Raw genomic sequence first — 11,276 nt, forward strand, 5'->3', positions numbered from 1 at the left:
AAAACTTACTGAAATGGCCACAGATCACTGCAAGGGAATCTGGAAAATGTAATCTTCTGCTAGGTGGCCATGTTTCAGGCTAAAAATTATATCAGTATATGAAACTATTTTAAAAAAAAAAAACACTGTCAGTATGCAATCAGAAAATAGATCATATGAAACTCCACAGGACAAACATCCCCGTTTGTTTTCCCCCAATAAATATATTGCAAAGGAAACAAAAAGTTACAGAGGAGGAACTTTTAGGTTTGAAGAAACTTAAAAGACAGATCAACCAATCACAATGTATAGGCCCTATTTGGATCCTGATTCAAAGAAACAAAAACATTTATGAGATCATTGGAAATTTGATTACTAATTGGATATTTGATGGTTTAAGGAATTACTGTTGATTTTTTAACACTTCCAGCCACTAATGGTATTGTGCTCATGTAAAAATTGGTTCTTATCTTTTATAAATATATAATCAAATATATGTAAGTGAAATGATATGATGTCTGAAACTTGTTTCAAAATAATACAGGAGGGGAGGAAGTGGGCAGGATGTTAACAGGTTACATTTGGACATGGGTTAATAGTTGGGGATAATTGAGCTATTGTGTCTATTTAAATGTTTGAAAATCTTCATAATAAAGAGTGAAATAGGAGGTTAGGCTGGAGAGGGAAGAGGGAGGGGAAGGACTGAATGGAATGGGAGCAAATTTGATGTACCCAGCAAGTCCCAAAGACCAGATATCTCTCTCTCCCCATCTCCCTGCCTCTCCCTAGTCCCTGGGACAAGCACAATCTGAGCCCTCATCTGAAAATCACTAAGGAGGGGCAGTGAGATCCAAAACCCCTGAGCCAGATGGGTCAGAGGCCAAATGTCAGGGCAGAGGGTGACCCTCTTGACCATAGAGAAATCAAATCAGTGCCAGCCCCTGGTGACCCTGTGTTTGCCTTTGAGTAACACAGGTGAAAGTGTCCCTGCCTCAAGAGCATGAGTGGGGCAAGTTCATTTTTATTCATTCGGAGAATGCTGGCCATTAAGGGGCCTCAAGAAGCCATCGACTCCATTCCCCTGTCCCCAAGGTCTGGACTTTGTAGAGTTGGCTGGGTATGTAGAGCCAAGAAGCCTATGTTCCTGTCCCAGAGCTGCCTTAGCTAAACTTATGAGAGCCCTGGGCAAGTTGGTACAGATTCCCTGTACAATGGGCATGCACATGGGAATAAATGCTGTCACTGGTGTTGGGGCAGGGCAGGGCCACTGGCCACTGCGATGTAAACTCTGCTGGGCCCAGCTTTCTCTGGGGATGCCTTGCACAGAGCTGCTTCCTTGGGCCTCTCCCAGCCCCCACCTCCTGGCCCTGCCTGCACCAGCCTCTCTGCATCTGTCATCAGTCCGCTCTGCTCCCCCAGGACCAGGCTTTGTTTGGGGGCGACTGGCAGGCTGCCCATGCGCACAGTGGAGGCAGTGACGCCCGCTGCTGCAGACAATACTTCACAGGCTGCATGGTTACCTACACTTCCAGCCACCCCACACCCCACCATGGCCCCCAGTTCCAAGAAGTCCAGAATAGCCAGGCCACCCAGTGCCCCATCCCCACCCCACCCACTGCTTGCTTATAGCTTCCATCCAAAGGGAGAGCAAGCAAGGCAATAATAATCCCCAAGCTCCTGCTGTGCACCACAGGAGATACATGCCTTGGCGAATTGAACTCTTACAGTCCTAGGAGATGGGTGCTGGGACTAGTCACATTTTACAGCTTCAAAAAGTGAGACTCAGAAAGGAGAAGTGACTTACCCAAGATAAGTAAAGGGCAGAGCCAGCATTGGCATCTGAGTTGATCTGTCCTCTAACTTTAGAGGAGACCGCTGAGAACACAGCTCCAGGCACTGGTCTCTGTGTCAGGCAAGATCAGCACCATATTCTTTTTTTTTTTTTTTAATATATATATATTTTTTATTTCAGAGAGGAAGGGAGAGGAGAGAGAGAGAAAAACATCAATGATGAGAGAGAATCATTGATCGGCTGCCTCCTGCAGGTCCCCTACTGGGGATAAAGCCGCAACCCGGGAATGTGCTCTGGCCGGGAATTGAACCATGACCTCCTGGTTCATAAGTTGACACTTAATTGCTGAGCCATACCAGCTGAGCCAGCACCATATTCTTGAAAGCCAAGTTCAGACAGGGCCCAAGAGGTTGTGCTATCTCTTCAGAAGAAGCCAAAGACTATCACATTCATGGCCCCTGGTGTCCACTGGGGTGGGGACCTCCTAGTCCAGGGCCTTTCAGTCTGAGGGACAGGTTTCTGCATCTCATGCTGAGCCCCGGCCTCACTCAGGCTTCTGCTTCACGCACCCCAGCCCTGTGCTGGGCCAGCGTAACAGTCAAAGAACAGGCCTCTGCCCTCCATACAGGGAAGGGAGGCCCACGAGGGAGGCTGGGAGGCCAGGCAGAAGCAGGGACCATGGCAAGACCTCTTCCTGAGTGTGAGCAGAGCCAGAAGTCCAATAGCTCATTCTACGTAGAGAAAGTGAGACCTGGGAAGGGCGTGGGAGGGTTCAGAGAGTATCACACAGCAGCACACAGCCAGCACAGTGAAAACCCTGGTCTCTGGGCTCCAGTCCAGGCTCTCTCCACTGCACAAGTTTGCTGTCCTCCCCTGCAATCCCTCCTCACTCTGCCATCTACTCTTGATTTAACCTGTTGTCTTGCTTGTCTTAACTGGTGGGCTTTACCTCAGACCCCCATGTATCCTTCTGGGGAGTCTGAGGGATCACAAGTTACCAAAGGTCCCAAATGACCAAAGGAACCCCAGATGCAATGTCAGCCACAGGGGGAACTTTGTATGTAGCATGTTGTCATGCCTTCGGGCCTTTGTTCCTGCGATTCTCTAAGCCTAGAGTGCCTTTTCCTTCAGTTCTCCCATTGGCCACTCCTTCTCCTCCTTCAATACCCAAGAAGACTCCCAGTATGTCCCCCTTGAGGAAGTCTTGGAGATTCACAGGAGAGTTCGTCACCCACGTCGGATACTTCCATAGGGTGTTTTGATGACTCATTTGTGGGTCTCTCACTCCCCACTAGATGGAGCTGCCAAAGGCCAGAGACCCTGTCTGAAACACCTTAGATCCTGCCACAGTGCCTAGCTTGGAGCCTGGGAACAGAATAGGTGCTTACAGAATGCTTGAGGAATGGAGGGACAGTAGGCCTGTTGGGGTACATAGACTGTAAATCACTTTTCAAAACCAGGGGGGAAGCAGCAATCCAGGAGTGCTTCATGGAGGTGGCAAGACAAGAAATGGAGCAGAGGCAGATGACAGGTGTCCCAGGCAGCCTGGATACCACTCATGAGGCCCTTGCCCTCTGTCTCTCTCTGTCAGGAAACCTGCCCTGGTGCCACTGGCCAGGGGTGGGCAGGTTTAGAGGAGAGAATCAGGCCCCAAGGCATGCGATCTTCCCTTGGAAGCGTATGCCTGGGGCAGCTGCTGGGGGCAACAGCTGGTGTCTGTCCCTGGAGCCCAATGGCTGTGTGTGCCTTAATCCCAGCTCCTTGGAGTCCCCCAGGCTGGCAGGTGGGCCGATTGGGAAGAATGGAGGCAATGGTAGAGGGGTAGGAGCCAAGGCCCCTCCCCGGGCCCCCACAGCTGCCCACTGGATCTTGCCACATGTGCTGCCCCCATCACCAGGCCTCCCATCACCAGTTCTCTCCTCTGCCCAGAGATGCTCCTCCCTCAGCCCTTACATGAAGGCCTGGCCTTCTCTAGGCAGGAAGATTCCAAGTAAAAAGTTTAAAATAGAGCCCTGGCCGGGTGGCTCAGCTGGTTGGAGCGTCATCCCCTACACCTAAAGGTAACAGGTTCGATCCCCGGTTGGGCACCTACTGGAGGCAACCAATTAATCTTTCTTTCTTTCTTTCTTTCTTTCTTTCTTTCTTTCTTTCTTTCTTTCTCTCTCTCTCTCTCTCTCTCTCTCTCAAAATCAATAAAAACATATCCTCAGGTGAGGATTTTTTTTTAAGTTATATTAGAAACTGCGAAGAAGAGATGGATGCCACAGCCCCCTTAGTGTCTTCTTTCTGGATGGAGTAGGGGACAAGTAGACATAGGTGGAGGGAAGTGTTCACACTGGGACCAAGGTGTGGTCGTACTTGATGCAGAATATGAGCAGTAAGTGTGAGACACGGGTGTGGTGTGGACATGGGCGTGAGGTGTGTTCTGTAGGTGAGGAGTACACAGCATGTGAGGTATATACACGTGTGAGGAATACAAGGAATATGAGGGGTACAGAGCATAGGATGTGGAATGTGTGTGAAGCAGAGATGGTGTGAGAGGTGTACATATATGGATGATATGTCCTTTATGTGAGATATACACATGAGTGAGGTGCACATGGTGTGGAAGGTATAAACAGAATGCAAGGTGTACATGGAGTGTGAGGTCCACATGGAGTGTGAGGTGTACATGATGTGAAAGATGTGTTCGGTTTGGGAGGTAGATGGAGTGCGAGGTGTCCACAGCTTATGAGGTGCTCATAACTATGACACACCACGAAGCGGGATGGAGGTATGCGGGTGAGGACAAATGGTCCATCCAGGGAAATGTGCCCGTCAGCTCTGTCCTGGACCCAGACGCTGGACCCTTGGCATCATCGGCAGGAGAGACAGAGGGACATCCTCTGGCTGGTCACAAATTCTTACATGTGTTGATTAGAAAGCTACTTGGAGAGGCCTTCTCATGAGCCTTCTGTCTTAACAGAACCCTTACCATGCCCGCCTTCACTCTTCCACAGTCACCTCATTTGTGTTGTTTTAGCAAACCACAAGAGTTTGTATTTCAGAGCCCAGGAATCTGGGTCCACGAAGACCCCTGTGCTCACCTCGAAGGCATAAAAAGGCTTTAATTACATGAAGAATAAGCTTGAAGGAGAGAGACCGAATGAATGAATGAGTTCAGGTCTTTCCAGGAGGCAGATATCAGGTGGATCTTAAATTGAGCCTCAGCCATCCCTGCCTCTGTCAGTCATCTGAGCTCCTGCTAACCTCCTTCATTGGCTTCCCAGTCCTGGGGGAGAACCTGTATGTAAGAGGGGAGTGAGGGATGCATGGAGTGAGGTGCACATGGCATGTGGGGCTGTTGGGCTGAAAAGCAGTGCAGGCTACAGGGGTTTCTCCTCCAACAATGCTAAGCTGGCATCAGGCACCCCTTCCCGGTGTATACGATGCACTGTACACACGCTTTCACGTGCAAGAAGCATCCCATCCTCACCTCCCCCTGTGAACCATCCCATCCTCACCTCACCCTGCCAGCCAGCCATCCTCAACCCCATCTCATGCCAGCCCCACACCCCTTACCCAGCCCAGGCAGCAGCAGACATTTGGGCAACATGTTCCTGGAAGAGCAGCAGTAATGCCTTTCTTGTTCCCCATAGAATCCCCGCTCCTGGCAGAGGTGACTGTCCCATAGAAGGTGCTCAGCATGTTCTTTCTGCCTGGAATGGGCTTCCCCAGATGGCACATGGCTCATCCCCAAATCCCTTTTACCTCTTTGCTCAAATGTCACTTTGTCAACCTGACCACTCTAATTCTGCAACCAGTCCCGCCCTGACACCCCAATCCCACTCACCCTGCTCTGCTTTTAGTATTTTTCCCGCAGCACATCTCACCTGCTAACATACTCGGTCATTTCCTTACTAGTGTGCTCACTGCTTCCTGTTGTTCTTTCTGTTAGAATGTCAGCTCCACAAGGGCAGGGAACTTTGTTTTGCTTTACTCCCAGCACTTGGCACAGAACACGAGCTGCATAAGTATTTGCTGAGTGAGTGAATGAATTAGAGTGGATGACTGACAGTGGGCAGGGGCCCCACGGCGCCCACAGTGCACACACCGCCCACACAGCCACCCCTGCTCACCAGGGCAGGAAGGAAGTATGCCTGCCATTTGTGGTCTCCCTGTGCCCTTCCCCCTCCCTGTGGATGCCTTTTCTCCAACTCCCAGTTCATCTGCTAAACTCCCAAGCCCTGCTGATATGTGGGAGGCTGGAAAGCACCTCAAAGTGGGAAGTGTGGCCATCTGTGAAGAATCTCTGGGACCCTGGCCCTGAATCTAGGACCATGGCTATACCCTCTGACCACCCAGATGGGCCCAGGGCGGGAGCCATGCCCAAGTGGCAGGCAGTTTCAGGCTTTCCCAGCGAGTAAGGTTGGCAGGGGACAGAGGAGTGTGCTCAGGGTGCATCCAGGAACAAGAAAGGAAAGCCTGGGGACAGAGAGGGGACCTGCGGCCGGCCCTGCCCCACCTGGCCCACTCATATTTTCACCGTCTGGCCCTGTGGCACCCCCATCCGGGGCCAGACATGTGCCAGGCCACAGGGAGAGGCTGCATGTCCAGTCTGGGCAGGGGCAGGGTGCTTGAAGACTGGGACAGGTGCAGGCTGGCTTGGGTTTCCAGAGGCTATATATATATATATAAAAAGGCTGCCGGGAGCCCGGGGGCCAGCCGCTCCCTGAGGGCGCAAAACTGCGGGGCCCAGCCAGGAACGCTCAGCATTCCTGTCCAGAGGCTGGCTCTCCATTTATAGCCTGAGGCAGGCAGGCCGGGAGCTGAGGAGGGGGGACTAGAGAGGGTGGAGGAAGAAGAGGCAGGGAGCCCTCCCCACCCCCTACCTGCTACCAAAGGAGCTCTTCCGTGTGAAGAACGGAAAACCAAAGCAAAGCCCTGAGTGAGGTGTGCACTTGCCCCAAGTCACATAGCCCACCAGTCCGCTCAGCCTTGAATTGGAGGAGGAGGTGCTGGGGGGTGGCCCCTCCATAGGACCCTCAGCACATTGTCATTGAGCTCACCCAGGACAAATCCCTGAGGGACACCCTTGACTAGACTCTGCAATATTAGGATTTGGACTCTTTCAGCTTCCAAACTTGATGTCCTTTTCTTCCCTGCCCCCAACCCAGCACCAGGGCCCAGGACATCCTTCTCTTGCTCTTTCAGCAACAGGGATGAGATGATGGTGCTGGCAAACCTCTCCCCAAAGATGCAGTGGCACAACCGGAGAGCAACCTTGGGCAGGCATGGGTCCCAGTCCTGGAGAGATCTGCAATGCTCACCGAGTCCAGGGATTCCCAAACTCATCAAGCAGCGGAAGCCTTGTAGCAAACAAAATTCCATGCAGAAGCCTAATATGAAGTGGCATGCACCACTAGGGTGTGTGTGCATTTTTAAAAAGAGCTTCCTAATGACTGAAGAAGAAGATAAAGCTCCAAATCAAGTTTAAAGCTACCAAAGCCATTTAGATTCCTAAGCCACAAGTGATAAAATATTAAATGTGTTTGGTAAGTTTAAACATAACATGTATTTATTGTCACCTTGATGACAGCCCTGAGGTTGTTTTTCTGAATGCAAAACACACAAAAAAGCCAAATTGTAATCATTTAAGTCTCAGCATCCGATTTATTTCTGTGTTTTCTTTGCTTGCTCAGGTTTGAGAAAAGTCTAGATTTGTATGGATATGTGGCTTGAAGAGCTCACCTGGAAATCTCAAAGTACTCTTCAATAAAATGGTTTGATTCAGCCAAAACCGGTTTGGCTCAGTGGATAGAGCGTCAGCCTGCGGACTGAAGGGTCCCAGGTTCGATTCCGGTCAAGGGCATGTAACTTGGTTGCGGGCACATCCCCAGTGGGAGGTGTGCAGGAGGCAGCTGATCGATGTTTCTCTCTCATCGATGTTTCTGACTATCTATCCCTCTTCCTTCCTCTCTGTAAAAAATCAATAAACTATATTTTTTAAATAAAAAAAAATAAAAAATAAAATAAAATGGTTTGATTCACTCGTTCATTCATCCAACAAATATTTACTGAGTGCCTACTATGTGCCAGGCATTCTGCTGAGGCCTGAGCAAGTAGGAAGAATATTTGTTTTGATCTAAATCACTAATGTCACATTCTTCACTGTGAGTGGTAGTCAAGTGAAAAGACTCAAGCTTACAATAAGCACCAAATCTCTCTTTGGTAAACTATTACAATTTTACAGCAAGCCATGTGTAATTGCTCAACATAAAGTAACATGCCCCAGGTCAATGGGCCTTAGTCTTGCCTGGGAAGAGCAAGTGTGACTGAGCATGTATGTCTAATCGTCTATGCAACTGTCCAGTTTCAAAGAAATACAACCATCCTCACTAATGACATATTTCAAGAAGTTCAAATATAGAGATTCAATTCATTCGACATTTATCAAGTTTGTCCTATGTGACAGCCTCTGTGTTGGTTTCTGGAAATGCCATGATGAACAAAACATCCCTGCCTTCGTGGAGCTTCATCAATCAATGAACAAAACTAATAAAGAAGATAATTAAGGAGTGGCTGTGCTAAGAAGGAAATGAGCAGGTTGATATGGCCCAGTTACCTTAGAGAGGATGGTGAGAGACATTTGAGCTAAGACCTGATACATGTAGAGCAACCAATCTTGAAAAGAGCCAGAGAGAGGGTGCTGTAATCAGCAAGAACAAGGCCCTGAGGCAGGACCGTGCTCAGAGTATTGGAAAACAAGAAAGGTGGTCAGGCTAGAATGGAGTTCAAAGGGGACAGTGATTCAGGTGAAATTCCAGAGATGGGCTGAGGCAGCTCATGCAGGGTCTTATAGGCCAGGGTGAGGAGATGACATTTTATTCTAAATGCAATGAGAAGCTGTTGGGGAGTTTGAAGCAGAATACATAATCCCATTTATATTTTAAAGGGATTGCTCAGGCTCATGTGTAGTGACTGAATACACTGGAACAAGAGTGGAAGCAAGGAGAGTAGCCAGGAGGCTGTTGGGGTTGTCCATGCCAGCAGTGTGGCAGCTTAGTCCAGGATGGTGACACTGGAGATAAAGAGACTTGAGAGATGTCTTAGAGGTTAAGTGGAGAGGTCCTCCACATGCACAGATCTCTCCTCTGGAACTCCGGCCTCATAAATCCTCTTGCCTACTCGACATCTCCACCTGGATGTTGAATATGCATTTCAAATTTTGCCCAAACTCAGACTCTTGATCTGTCACCCACAAACCTGCTCTTCCCCAACTTCACTCTTCCAGGAGTCATCCTTAAGTCCTCTCATCTCAGTGCCCACATCCAATTATGAATAAGCCTTGCTGACTCCATCTTCAAAATATATCTGGAATTCAACCACTTTCACCATCTCTATAGCTGCCACCCACATCAAAGCCACCGTAACTTGAAATATTGCACTAGCCTCCATTTGCTCTCCCTGCTTCTGTCCTTGCTCTCTATAACAACATGCTCCTGTTAAAATATAAGTCAGATTATGACATTCTTCTCTTCTGCTCAAGCCCTCCCATGATGTTCCAGAATACAATTCATTTGCTTCCCCTCTGACCCTATCTCCCACCACTCTCCTACTGGCTAACCCTTCTCCAGACATATTGGCCTCCTTGCTGTACCTTAAATCTACCAAATACAATCCTGCCCCAGGACCTTTGCACATGCTTTTCCTTCTGTCTGGCTACAGGTGTCTACTTCTGCTCCACCCTCTTCATTCAGAACTCTGCTCAGATGTAATCAGCCTAAAGAGGTCTTCCCTGACCACTTCATATAATGAAATAAACTTCATTACTTTGTTCCCTTGCCTTATTTTATTTTTCTTTATAGAACATATAACCTCCTGACATCATATACTTCTGTGTTTATTCATTTATTGTCTATCAACCTACCCTAAAATGTAAGCACCATGAAAGCACCTTAATTTTGTTCATTACTTTATCCTCATCACCTGGACCAGTACCTGGCACATCAAATTGATGCTCCATAATATGTGTTTAATGAATAAATGAAAGTGGTGTTATGGAGCAAAGGGAGGCTAACATTTCATGAAAGGGCTTTTCAGTACTACTACAAGTGAAGAAGGCAGGGCTCCAAAAGAGACCTCTCTGGGTTTGGTGGGAAGAGGGGGCTTCCCAGCATCCAGAGAACCAGTTAGGAAGGCTTCCAGAAGTTAGTGGGAAAGGCACAAAAATCATTCTTGCTTCTATCTCTGCGCTCCAGAAAAAGAGACCCAAGGGTGTGTCTAGTCCAAGTGAGACCTCTGGCCAGAGTGCTGAGAGGAAGGTGTGGACTGCAGATTCAGGAAGAGGCCGAGAAGCCCTATGGGGGTAGGTACACCCCAGGGCTTGTGAGGGAGCCAGAGATCTCATGGGGTGGTTGCCTCCTCCTATTCTCAGTCTCTGCAGTGGGCCTGCTGGGAAGAAATGCAGCTGCAGCCTCAGTAGGAGCTGAGCCCTGAGACTACGTGGCCCCTGTCAGGGCTCAATGCCCCAGCCAACAGCTGGGGAGCCTGCAGGGAGGGCACAGGCCACCGTGGCCAGCGACAGAAGCAAGCCCTCCTTGTGACTATAGCCTTGCACCTCAGACTGTGGGCTACCACGTCTTCTGTCTCCAGATTCTCACCGCAATCACTCCCAGAGATCTCTATTATTATCCCCAAATTTGCAAAGTGGAGAAATAGGCTCGGAAGGCCAGCGACTTCCACAAAACCAGACAGGAAACTGTGGGGTCTGTACTGGAACTTAGGTCACTGGCTGCAAACTCCGCGCTGAAGTGGTGCTCTCAGGATGGGTCTGGGCATCCGAGGCCTTTGCGCAATGAACTTTTCTGGTGCACCACTGCAGGCCAGGGGGGGCAAGACCTGAGCAGATGGAGTTTTCTTTCCAGATGAAGAGATAGTTCCTCCCAGAGCGGCATTGGATCCCCAGGTGCCAAAATGTGCAGGATGAGATGGGTAAGGAGTCCGTTTTCCTCCCTCAAAGCAGGGACCGGAGCTGAATTTGGAGCGCTTTAGTGCAAAGCTTTCGCATCAATCCTAGACTCCGGTATAGATGCAGCTGGATTTCCAAACGTCCAGGGAAGATGAGCAGGAACCGGCCTAATGACCAGGCGGTCACGTCCAGTTTGACTCAGGGTTACCCACTTAGACTGAGTTTGCGCGTTTCTCTGCCTCTGACTCTAGCCTTCTGCTTTCTGACTGTCTCTCAGCCTCTCTCACGGACTCACTATCTCAGCTTTGAGTTTGTCTCCAAATCTGTTCAGATCTGACTTCTACGCCTACCCTGCTTCTGGGTCCTCCTACCCCAAATCAGAGGACAGAGGAGCCCAAAGTCAGTTGGGAGGTGAGCGCCCTCGGCCAGCGTTCCCTGTGGACACAGGGAGAGTCTTGTGCCGGAGAGGTTTGGAAAGAGTGTGCCCTGTGCCCGGGAGCCAAGTGCAGCCGCGTTGTGCTGCCAGCTTCTACCTCCCTTCCTGCCTGGGGAGGA

The sequence above is a fragment of the Plecotus auritus genome, assembly GCF_963455305.1.
Source record: "Plecotus auritus genome assembly, chromosome: 9".
Classification (NCBI taxonomy): domain Eukaryota; kingdom Metazoa; phylum Chordata; class Mammalia; order Chiroptera; family Vespertilionidae; genus Plecotus; species Plecotus auritus.